Genomic DNA, 12,982 nt, shown 5'->3' on the forward strand with positions numbered 1-12,982 from the left:
AAAGATTTTCCACTAGTGCAAAGCTTAACATGTGAGCTTACAGTAATTTATAACTCGAACTTGTAGCAATAGAAATAAGAAATTTGTACGGCCTCCGCGCCATTGCATTGGTGTACTCCGGCGTGAGGAATAAATCCTGCCATATTTGATACATACACACATCCTAGTTGACATTTGTTCTCTGGAATGTTGATGTCATTTTATTGATTCCAAAAAAGATAGCAAGATGGCACATTGATTCAACAACTATTAGAGTTCTATAAGACCGCATCTGTACTTATTTTTGAAGATGTATTTGTACTGCCCAAAAACATAAGCTGAAGCACAAAACAAACATTTAAATACATTGGTGCTCACGGGAATAGTCACACACCTAGAGAGCATGTTCTTTTCACATCTTCCCAACTACTCAATTAGCAAAGCAGCACATCTACGCATTTTAATAGCAGGAGCAAAGAAAGAGAGAGATTGATATGAGAGAGTGTGGTTGAAGCACGCCAAGGACTCCCATCAGTGCTCAACTTGGACAGCTGCCAGCAACCATGGTGGACGTGCCAGTGGTGGTGCAGCATGGCCAGAGCAGGGCGGTGGTTGTGCGGATCCTGATATTCCAACACATCATGTTAGCGCACCAGGGAAATAGCAAGTTCTCCATATAAATGTTATCCATACTAGGTAAGACCAAAGCTACAGGACAATACCTTTTCTTCAGCTAGCTACTACATGCTACTACTCCTCCAGCAATGTAGCATCCTTGTATCCTCCTTGCGCGGGCAACCATTGGGAGCAAGGGCTGCTACCGCTCGACATGTTGAACCACCTGTAGGAATCAAAGTGAACTGAAGGGATTCAAACACATCAATGGGAACATGTACTACACAATAATTTGCACCTGTACTGTCCATAATAACAAACTAACATAAAAAAATTTATGAAGGAAACAGTTCTTGAAATCAGGTTGAGCTTAAACTGTTCAAATTTTTGAACTCCTGCAGCAGTTATACTTGAACTTGCGCGACACATTTTTTGAAAGCATCTAATGTTCATAATATGTTATATGGAAAGAGGAACGGGGAACACACTAGGACACATAGGCCAGCTTGAACTTGTAGCATCATTGTTTATATTTTTTTGATTGGAGAATAACATGTGAGCTTATAGCATTTGATCACTGGAACTTGTAGCAATAGAAATAAGAACTACGACCTTTGACCCGTGGAAATTATAAGAAATTTGTAAAGTTGTGAGCAACGAGGGGACAACCTTTCCTTTTCTGCCCTCATACACGCTTGTGTCGGACCTCGAATGGTGTGTGTGCGCGCCCATTGCGAAGCTCCTCTTGGGGTTTAGGATGATGATGTCTGCATCAGATCCCTCGGGGATTGCTCCTTTTCGCGTGTATATGTTGAAGATCTTGGCATTGAAAAGATTAGAGAGTAGTATGCATCATTATACTTTAAAATTGTTTTGCTTCTTGTTTTGTTTTTCTGATTTTGTTTTGATGCAGTTATAGAATTTCTGCACGACCATTCTATGCTCGTCACTCTCACATAATCGGTGAGAGTGATCTTGCAGGTCTCCTATACATATATTGAATGAAGTCAGAAAACAGAAATACCGGCAATAGAACCAACTTAGTACCCATCACAAAAAACAACATTTGAAATCAAAACTTACCACCATGCTATCCCAAATTATATGCATCCGTTCTTCAGTTACTGGGATCAAGTAATGAAAAGAGAGATGCCTTAGCCAACTTCCATTTGCAACGACACAACATACAGTTTACTGTGTTCAAGCCCTATGGCTTACCATTTACACCATTGGGAATCTTCCTGAAATCATCAGAACCGAAAGCTTTCTGAGTGGAATTGATGGTGCAATGATCAGTTCCCACAACCTGCACGGGAACAAAGAACAGTTAGGTGCTTATTCAAGGGATGTTTCCGTCCCCATAGTAGACACAAACAATATTTCAGAAAAATAATATTCCTTTTATAATTTACCGCCTCGAACAATCTTCAAGCAGAGGCTAAACACCAGCTTGAAGCGCTTTATTTTAAGGACTCCATGACTTCACACTTTAGGAAATTAAGGTGGGATTCTGGATTCAAGCGTGTCACATGTAATATTCCTAATGAAAGAGCATCTTGAAGTACTATATTATTACTAGTACTGCAAACCAACATTTATAAATACTAGTGAACTTGAACTTATGGTATCTCGACATGTGAACTGATTGTGTTACAAGCACACGCACGAAAATCCAACGAAGCTGATATCACTACATGTCAAAAAGATAATCAAGTTCATGTATATTAATTGTGAGAAGTTCAAAAAAAATTCTAAAAGTTTGAACTAAAAAGGTGTATACTGCATAACATCTGGTGGAGGACCATACTATTGACACACACACACATTCACAGAATGAGGAGGCTCCCATTAGGAACATTCAGAGGCATGCAGCTGCAAGTTGTTGCATTACTAGTACCCATGTCATGACAAAACATATATGCCATCTCTGCTGCATCATGCATCAGTCTCTGAAAGCTGGGAACAAGGTTGATTTGCATATACTACTGTCCATTGCTCTCCTCACTTCTCTCACACACATGAAAAGGCTATTTTGTAGAAAAAGATTGAGAGAAATATCACTGTAATTAGTCTCTGAAAGCTATCTTCAGAACTGTTCACAAGGATTCACAAGGATGCCAATGATGAACTGAATCATTTAGTTTTGTCTTCTTCCCTCAGATCTGAATCAAGAGTAGCATCAGTTCAATTAAAAAAATTGACAGTTCATGAATTTGTGCTAAGCAAGCATACCCATCAGCACATGGAATGCCTCGGTGAATGCACTCACTCAGTCCCCAAAATCAAAAAGAAATTTCAGAGGCGGGAAAACGAGAGAAAAGCTTCTGACCACTGCGTTGTTGAACGACCCCTCGTTGAACGGCCTTGGTTGGCAGTGGTAAACCGACTGCGGTGGCAGGTGTGAACGGCCTGGGTGGTGTCGCAGTGGTAGGCGCGCTGGGAAAGCACAACATGGTGAAGCTACTATTGTCGTAGGGGATCAAGCCCGTCAGGTCAATCAATCTATGGAGTGGAAGGCCGCCATTAATTAGTACTAAATCACTCCCAACATAGAGTTCAGCAAGAAGCAGATCAACTAAATCACTGGAGTTTCTGAATGCAGGAATCTAACATTGCACAGGAGCTACAGAAGTAGCATGGACGAACATGATTACGCCACCGAATGCATCTTTAGTTCGCATCCCAAATCTAACTACACAAGTATTTGCATAGAACGAAGACGATTGCATCCCAAAATCTATTGCAAGTACAGCAGGAACATAGTTTCTCGATTCGTTGGCTTGAATCCCAAACGTACCTTCAGAAAGGCGAGGAAACCCAGCCGGCGCAGCACGGACACGAGATGCGGCGCTTGTAGCACGGGCGGCAGAGGAAGACGTGGCCGCACGGAAACGGCCGCTCCGCCGGCCGGGCCTGGCAATCCCAACACGGGCTGCCTACCTGGCCGATAGGTACCGGAGGATACCCGTAGAGCTGCAGCGCCCCCCGTGGGTGGTGTAGGAGGGGCGGGGCGTCACCTCGTAGCGCTACTGTACATTGACGAACAGCGCTGGGCGCCGAGGTGCGGAGAGGTGGAAGCGCAAGTGCTGCGGCCACGCCGCGAACTACATCGCGCTGGCGTAGTGGGCGAGCCCCGGCAGCGCGAACGGGGGCGGAGGCGTAGTGGGCGATCCCCGGCGGCACGAACGAAGGGGATCAAGCCCGTCAGTTCAATCAGTCTATGGAGTGGAAGGTCGGGCGAGGTGGGGTGGCACCGTGGAAGGCCGGGCTGGCGTCGCGGTGGGAGGATAAGGTCGAGAGGTTGGGGATGACGGGCTCGGGACAGGTTTCTTTTTTAAGGTTGAGCCGTTCGATCGCGCCCTTATAGGGGCGAGGGGTAACAAAATAATACTCTGTTACCGGTAATATATATATATATATATATATATATATATATATATATATATATATATATAAACGGCCGTACATGGGACACAATCATATTTGCAGGATAAATATAGCCTTATAATCAAAATAAACATTGTTTTTACAATGATTTGATTCATCACTCGAACAAGACATTCTTCGAGCACTTCGCTTCTATTAGGCGGGCACCTTGTGTGACCTGCGCCGAGTATTGCTCGGCCGGATATTGGCACCCCGCCGGATCCCGGGTCGCTATAATGGCGGCCTCCATATCCGTCCAATAGGCTTTAACGCGGGCAAGAGCCATTCGTGCACCCTCTATGCACGCCGACCTCCTCATGGCGTCGATCCGAGGCACGGCACCAATGAATTGTTGCACCAAACCAAAGTAACGGTCCGGCTTAGGCCCTTCGGCCAAAGATGGTCTATTACAGACCGCATTGCAAGCCCGGACAGCCGGTGAAGCTCTGCTACGGCAGCCATCTTCTCATTTAACAGCAGCGGGCGAGTGGGAGCATGGAATTGTGACCAGAAAAGCTTCTCCACTTCCTTGTCACCTTGTTCCTTGAAGAACTTGGCCGCGTCAGCTGTACTATTCACCAAGTTCGCATATGCATCTATAGGACTCCAGCGTCCATCCAGAGGAGCATACTTCGGATCCAAAAACTTCGTACGCAGTAAGTAGGAGCCCCCAGCCACGATTTTGTCGGCCTGTTGGAGCTCCTCCCGCATACCCCGGATCTCGGTCCGCATCTCCTTGGAGGCATTAAGTGCCTTGTTCATGTCGGCCGAACTATCCTAATGCTCCTTTTAAGGAGCTCATACCGGTCAGCGGCATTTTTTAACTCCACAGCTATTTCAGCTATTCTTTCCTCGCTTCGGCGATGAGCAGCCTGTTCGGCTTTCAACTCTTCGGCCGCCTTTAGGGCAGCCGCATTGCTCACCCGAGCTTGCTCCTTGGCCTGGGCAAGTTCTGCCCTCAGGGCCTCCACGGCAGCAGCACCATCTGTAGTCCAAACATATTACATTAATATCATGCCGCCTTCATATTTTCCTATACAAAGGAAGGCAGATCACATACCTTGTGATTTGTCTAGCCGCTCGTTCACCAGCATGATATCGGTATAAATCGAGCCAATCTGCCTCGTTAGTTCGGCAACTTCAACAGACTGATCGGCGGCCGGACCCACAGGTACCTGCACGTGTTTACAGCGCAATCATTGATTTATGATCCCCTATTTGCCGCCTAGGGCGGGCAACCAGAGTCTCAGGGGCTACTATCTATATGGAGCACACCTAGCGCGTGCCTCACAGCCAAAAAAACAGTTTATTCTTCACTACATACCTCAAAGCCTCTGAGCAGGCTTGTAAATGCTTCATTCAGACCGCTTGTAGCGGATGAAATCTTCTAGAGCACTGCGCTCATTAATGAGCGGTGCTCCTCCGAGAGCGCAGGTCGCTCCAGTAGGCCCGTTAGTACATTCGGCCGGACATTAAACTTTGTCGGACCCTTCCCATCGCCCCTCGTGGGAGCCAAACACTCCAGGCTCAGGGCGGCTGATGCATTGGCTTCCGGCATCGGCAGATCCGGACTCCTCCGTGACGACACCTCGGTGTCGCCCGCTTCATGAGTCGGAGGAAGATCCCTCGAAGATGAACTCTATTCAGAAGAGCGGCTAGCCGGACTACAAAAGATGAATCCTGGTTATTGATCTAGGAGATACATAGTACCTTAGAACTAGCGATTAACTTACCGCTTGGTGGAGGGCTGGCCCGTTGTAGGGCACAACGCGGTGAGGGTGCCCGTCGGGGCAGATCCCCCTGGTGATGCCTTTTTCCCTTGCTTGGGCATCTCCGTCTCCAAGTCTTCGGAGGCGGCCCTCTTCTTCCCGCGCGGGGAGGAGGCTTTAGCCTCCCCTTCCCGATTATCCTCCTTAGGGGAGGTAACAATTCCCCTGGTTCAGATGCGTAGCGTGTGGAGTTCGGTTTCTGCGTTCTTCCCCTTGTCCTTCCCTGAGGGCATTCTGCTGAGTACCCGGTCAATCATCTTGGCCATGGTGGTACCAGGCGAGCCTTCGGCAAGTGGCACCGGACACCTGATTCTCTCCGCCTTGCTGAGCCATTCCTAGCCACGGATGACTTTCAGAATAAACAATTATGACAAACACAAAACAAGGTGTCCGGTATCAAGGTTACTCACTTGGGTTTCTAGGCGATTGCAGCTTAGGCCCGCATCCTCGGTGGTGTCCGGACACTCTACTTTCGGTCCGAAGAATAATTTGCACATCCCTTTGAGCTTCAAGCCGAATAAGTGCTTAATAGTCCGCGGACCCTCTGGATTGATCTCCCACATCTGGAGAGACCGGCGTTGACACGGCAACATCCGTCGGATTAACATCACTTGCATTATGCTGACAAGGTAAATGTCCCTCTCAAGAAGCTCTTGAATGCGGCTCTGCCATACTTGTACATCGCCAGCGGGCCCCCAATTCCGTCCTACGTCGGTCGAAGACGCTAGTTGAGACGGAGGGCCCGACCAGAACTCGGGGGCGGCCACCCATTTTGTGCCTCTGGGAGCCGTGACATAAAACCACCTCCGTTGCCATACATCAGATACTTCTGGGAAGGAACCCTCTGTCCATGGGGGCATTGGCGTTCCTGCTTATTATGGCACCTCCGCACTCCGCATGACAGCCCTCGATCATCTTCGGCTTCACATTAAAGGTCTTGAGCCACAAGCCAAAGTGTGGGGTGACGTGGAGGAAAGCCTCGCACACTATAATAAACGACCAGATGTGGAGGATAGCGTCCGGAGCCAGATCATGAAAATCCGCCCCATAGTAGAACATGAGCCCCCTCACAAAGGGGTCAAGGGTGAGACCCAGGCCGCGGAGGAAGTGAGGGACAAATACAACGCTCTCATAAGGCTCTAGTGTAGGGATAACCTGCCCTGGAGTAGGAAGCCTGTGCTGGATATCGGCGGTCAGGTATCCGATGTCCCTAAGCCTTGTAATGTCCTCCTCTTGGATCGAGGAGGCCGCCCATCGGCCTTTAGGGTTGGATCCGGACATATTGGAGGATCTGGGGTGTTGGAGCTTAGGTCTTGGGTGTTGGAGCTCGAGGTGCGAGAAGGTGCAAGGGAGGTGGAAAAGAGGCATAGGCCTTGACCCCTTTATAGAGGGGTTGAATATCAAGAGTCCTCAGCGTGACCTCTTGAGGCTTATCCAAGAATTCACGGAGTCATACCAACGGTTTGTTGGGGAACGTAGTAATTTCAAAAAAATTCCTACGCACACGCAAGATCATGGTGATGCATAGCAACGAGAGGGGAGAGTGTTGTCCACGTACCCTCATAGACCGTAAGCGGAAGCGTTATGACGACGTGGTTGATGTAGTCGTACGTCTTCACGATCCGACCAATCCAAGTACTGAACGTACGGCACCTCTGAGTTCAGCACACGTTCAGCTCGATGACGATCCCCGGACTACGATCCAGCAAAGTGTCGGGGATGGGTTCCGTCAGCACGACGGCGTGGTGACGATGATGATGTTCTACCGGCGCAGGGCTTCGCCTAAACTCCGCGACGATATGACCGAGGTGGAATATGGTGGAGGGGGGCACCGCACACGGCTAAGGAACGATCACGTAGATCAACTTGTGTGTTCTAGGGTGCCCCCTGCCCCCCGTATATAAAGGAGGGAGGGGGAGGTGCGGCCGGCCCCCTAGGGGTGCGCCTGGAGGAGTCCTACTCCCACCGGGAGTAGGACTCCCCCCTCTTGCCTTGGTGGAGAAGGAAAGGGGGGAGGGGAAAGAGGAAAGGGGGGCGCCACCCCCCTTCCTTGTCCTATTCGGACTAGGGGGGAGGGGGCACACGGCCTGCCCTGGCCGGCCCTCCTCTTCTCCCTCATGGCCCACTAAGGCCCATTAACCCCCGGGAGGGTTCCGGTAACCCCCCGGTGTTCCAGTAAAATCCAGATTTCACCCGAAACCATTCCGATATCCAAATATAGGCTTCCAATATATCAATGTTTATGTCTCGACCATGTCGAGACTCCTCGTCATGTCCGTGATCACACCGGGACTCCGAACAAACTTCGGTACATCAAAACTTATAAACTCATAATAAAACTGTAATCGTAACGTTAATTGTGCGGACCCTACGGGTTCGAGAACTATGTAGACATGACCTAGAACTATTCTCGGTCAATAACCAATAGCGGAACCTGGATGCTCATATTGGCTCCTACATATTCTAAGAAGATCTTTATCGGTCAAACCGCATAACAACATACGTTGTTCCCTTTGTCATCGGTATGTTACTTGCCCGAGATTCAATCATCGGTATCCAATACCTAGTTCAATCTCGTTACCGGCAAGTCTCTTTACTCGTTACGTAATGCATCATTCCGTAACTAACTCATTAGCTACATTGCTTGCAAGGCTTATAGTGATGTGCATTAGCGAGAGGGCCCAGAGATACCTCTCCGAGAATCGGAGTGACAAAACCTAATCTCGAAATACGCCAACCCAACATGTACCTTCGGAGACACCTGTAGAGCTCCTTTATAATCACCCAGTTACGTTGTGACGTTTGGTAGCACACAAAGTGTTCCTCCGGTAAATGGGAGTTGCATAATCTCATAGTTACAGGAACATGTATAAGTCATGAAGAAAGCAATAGCAATATACTAAACGATCAAGTGCTAGGCTAACGGAATGGGTCATGTCAATCACATCATTCTCCTAATGATGTGATCCCGTTAATCAAATGACAACACATGTCTATGGTTAGGAAACATAACCATCTTTGATTAATGAGCTAGTCAAGTAGAGGCATACTAGTGACGTTATGTTTGTCTATGTATTCACACATGTATCATGTTTCCGGTTAATACAATTCTAGCATGAATAATAAACATTTATCATGATATGAGGAAATAAATAATAACTTTATTATTGCCTCCAGGGCATAGTTCCTTCAGTCTCAGACTTGCACTAGAGTCAATAATCTAGATTACATAGTAATGATTTTAACACCCATGGAGTCTTGGTGTTGATCATGTTTTGCTCGTGGAAGAGGCTTAGTCAACGGGTCTGCAACATTCAGATCCGTATGTATCTTGCAAACCTCTATGTCTCCCACCTGGACTTGGTCCCGGATGGAATTGAAGCGTCTCTTGAAATCTGGATTCCTTTGCCAAGGCAATTGCACCAGTATTGTCACAGAAGATCTTCATTGTTCCCGATGCACTAGGTATGACACCTAGATCGGAAATGAACTCCTTCATCCAGACTCCTTCATTTGCTACTTCCGAAGCAGCTATGTACTCCGCTTCACATGTAGATCCCGCCACGATGCTTTGTTTAGAACTGCACCAACTTACAGCTCCATCGTTTAATAAAAACACGTATCCGGTTTGCGATTTTGAATCATCCGGATCAGTGTCAAAGCTTGCATCGACGTAACCATTTACGACTAGCTCTTTGTCACCTCCATATACGAGAAACATATCCTTAGTCCTTTTCAGGTATTTCAGGATGTTCTTGACCGATGTCCAGTGATCCACTCCTGGATTACTTTGGTACCTTCCTGCCAAGCTTATTGCTAAGCACACGTCAGGTCTGGTACACAGCATTGCATACATGATAGAGCCTATGGCTGAAGCATAGGGAACATCTTTCATTTTCTCTCTATCTTCTGCTGTGGTCGAGCATTGAGTCTGACTCAATTTCACACCTTGTAGCACGGGCAAGAACCCTTTCTTTGCCTGATCCATTTTGAACTTTTTCAAAACTTTATCAAGGTATGTGCTTTGTGAAAGTCCAATTAAGCATCTTGATCTATCTCTATAAATCTTGATGCCCAATATGTAAGCAGCTTCACCGAGGTCTTTCATAGAAAAACTTTTATTCAAGTATCCCTTTATGCTATCCAGAAATTCTATATCATTTCCAATTAATAATATTTCATCTACATATGAAATCAGAAATGCTACAGAGCTCCCACTCACTTTCTTGTAAATACAGGCTTCTCCAAAAGTCTGTATAAAACCATATGCTTTGATCACACTATCAAAGCGTTTATTCCAACTCCGAGATGCTTGCAGCAGTCCATAAATGGATCGCTGGAGCTTGCATACTTTGGTAGCACCTTTTGGATCAACAAAACCTTCTGGTTGCATCATATACAACTCTTCTTCCAGAAATCCATTCAAGAATGCAGTTTTGACATCCATTTGCCATATTTCATAATCATAAAATGCAGCAATTGCTAACATGATTTGGACAGACTTAAGCATCGCTACGGGTGAGAAAGTCTCATTGTAGTCAACCCCTTGAACTTGTTAAAAACCTTTCGCAACAAGTCGAGCTTTATAGATAGTTACATTACCATCAGCGTCAGTCTTCGTCTTAAAGATCCATTTATTCTCAATGGCTTGCCGATCATCGGGCGAGTCAACCAAAGTCCATACTTTGTTCTCATACATGGATCCCATCTCAGATTTCATGGCCTCTAGCCATTTTGCGGAATCTGGGCTCATCATCGCTTCCTCTAGTTTGTAGGTTCACCATGGTCAAGTAACATGACTTCCAGAATAGGATTACCGTACCACTCTGGTGCGGATCTTACTCTGGTAGACCTACGAGGTTCAGTAGAAACTTGATCTGAAGTTTCATGATCAATATCATTAGCTTCCTCACTAATTGGTGTAGTTGTCATAGGAACCGGTTCTTGTGATGAACTACTTTCCAATAAGGGAGCAGGTACAGTTACCTCATCAAGTTCTACTTTCCTCCCACTCACTTCTTTCGAGAGAAACTCCTTCTCTAGAAAGGATCCAAATTTAGCAACGAAAATCTTGCCCTCAGATCTGTGATAGAAGGTGTACCCAACAGTCTCTTTTGGGTATCCTATGAAGACACATTTCTCCGATTTGGGTTCGAGCTTATCTGGTTGAAGTTTCTTCACATAATTATCACAGCCCCAAACTTTAAGAAACGACAACTTTGGTTTCTTGCCAAACCACATTTCATAAGGCGTCGTCTCAACGGATTTTGATGGTGCCCTATTTAACGTGAATGCGGCCGTCTCTAAAGCATAACCCCAAAATGATAGCGGTAAATCAGTAAGAGACATCATAGATCGCACCATATCTAGTAAAGTACGATTACGACGTTCGGACACACCATTTCGTTGTGGTGTTCCGGGTGGCGTGAGTTGCGAAACTATTCCGCATTGTTTCAAATGTAAACCAAACTCGTAACTCAAATTATCTCCTCCACGATCAGATCGCAGAAATTTTATTTTCTTGTTACGATGATTTTCCACTTCACTCTGAAATTCTTTGAACTTTTCAAATGTTTCAGACTTGTGTTTCATTAAGTAGATATACCCATATCTGCTCAAATCATCTGTGAAGGTGAGAAAATAATGATACCCGCCGCGAGCCTCAACATTCATTGGACCACAAACATCAGTATGTATGATTTCCAACAAATCAGTTGCTCGCTCCATAGTTCCGGAGAACGGCGTTTTAGTCATCTTACCCATGAGGCACGGTTCGCAAGTACCAAGTGATTCCCAAAGCCCATCAGTATGGAGTTTCTTCATGCGCTTTACACCGATATGACCTAAACAGCAGTGCCACAAATAAGTTGCACTATCATTATCAACTCTGCATCTTTTGGTTTCAACACTATGAATATGTGTATCACTACTATCGAGATTCAATAAAAATAGACCACTCTTCAAGGCTGCATGACCATAAAAGATATTACTCATATAAATAGAACAACCATTATTCTCTGATTTAAATGAATAACAGTCTCGCATCAAACAAGATCCAGATATAATGTTCATGCTCAATGCTGGCACCAAATAACAATTATTTAGGTCCAAAACTAATCCCGATGGTAGATGTAGAGGTAGCATGCCGACCGCGATCACATCGACTTTGGAACCATTTCCCACGCGCATCGTCACCTCGTCCTTAGCCAATCTTCGCTTAATCCGTAGTCCCTGTTTCGAGTTGCAAATATTAGCAACAGAACCAGTATCAAATACCCAGGTACTACTGCGAGCATGAGTAAGGTACACATCAATAACATGTATATCACATATACCTTTGTTCACGTTGCCGTGCTTCTTATCCGCCAAATACTTGGGGCAGTTCCGCTTCCAGTGTCCAGTCTGCTTGCAGTAGAAGCACTCAGTCTCAGCCTTAGGTCCAGACTTGGGTTTCTTCTCTTGAGCAGCAACTTGTTTGCTGTTCTTCTTGAAGTTCCCCTTCTTCTTCCCTTTGCCCTTTTTCTTGAAACTAGTGGTCTTGTTGACCATCAACACTTGATGCTCCTTCTTGATTTCTACCTCCGCAGCTTTTAGCATTGCGAAGAGCTCGGGAATAGTCTTGTCCATCCCTTGCATATTATAGTTCATCACGAAGCTCTTGTAGCTTGGTGGCAGTGATTGAAGAATTCTGTCAATGACACTATCATCAACAAGATTAACTCCCAGTTGAATCAGGTGATTATTATACCCAAACATTTTGAGTATGTGTTCACTGACAGAACTATACTCCTCCATCTTGCAGCTATAGAACGTATTGGAGACTTCATATCTCTCAATCCGGGCATTTGCTTGACATATTAACTTCAACTCCTGGAACATCTCATATGCTCCATGACGTTCAAAACGTCGTTGAAGACCCGGTTCTAAGCCGTAAAGCATGTCACACTGAACTATCGAGTAGTCATTAGCTTTGCTCTGCCACACGTTCTTAACATCGTCAGTTGCATCAGCAGCAGGCCTGGCACCCAGCGATGCTTCCAGGACGTAATTCTTTTGTGCAGCAATGAGGATAATCCTCAGGTTACAGACCCAGTCCGTGTAATGGCTACCATCATCTTTCAACTTTGCTTTCTCAAGGACCGCATTAAAATTCAACGGAACAACAACACAAACCATCTATCTACAACAAACAT

At 46.0% G+C, this 12,982-nt stretch overlaps 1 long non-coding RNA gene across 8 annotated transcripts; it reads right to left on the reverse strand.

Annotated features, from left to right (window-relative positions):
• Positions 1–238: 238 nt before the first annotated feature.
• Positions 239–3,913, reverse strand: LOC119307411. 8 transcript variants are annotated; one of them, XR_005149297.1, is made up of 7 exons: positions 3,392–3,913; positions 2,924–3,096; positions 2,656–2,756; positions 1,813–1,900; positions 1,264–1,718; positions 702–820; positions 239–602 (listed from the first exon to the last, which is right to left on the reverse strand). It is a non-coding gene; the product is annotated as an uncharacterized LOC119307411 (long non-coding RNA). The 8 variants fall into 8 exon arrangements; XR_005149294.1 differs by having other exon boundaries at positions 2,007–2,756; XR_005149293.1 differs by having other exon boundaries at positions 1,264–1,413; positions 1,678–1,718; positions 1,813–2,756.
• Positions 3,914–12,982: the final 9,069 nt, after the last annotated feature.

Source organism: Triticum dicoccoides, chromosome 5B (assembly GCF_002162155.2).
Source record: "Triticum dicoccoides isolate Atlit2015 ecotype Zavitan chromosome 5B, WEW_v2.0, whole genome shotgun sequence".
In the NCBI taxonomy this organism is placed as follows: Eukaryota; Viridiplantae; Streptophyta; class Magnoliopsida; order Poales; family Poaceae; genus Triticum; species Triticum dicoccoides.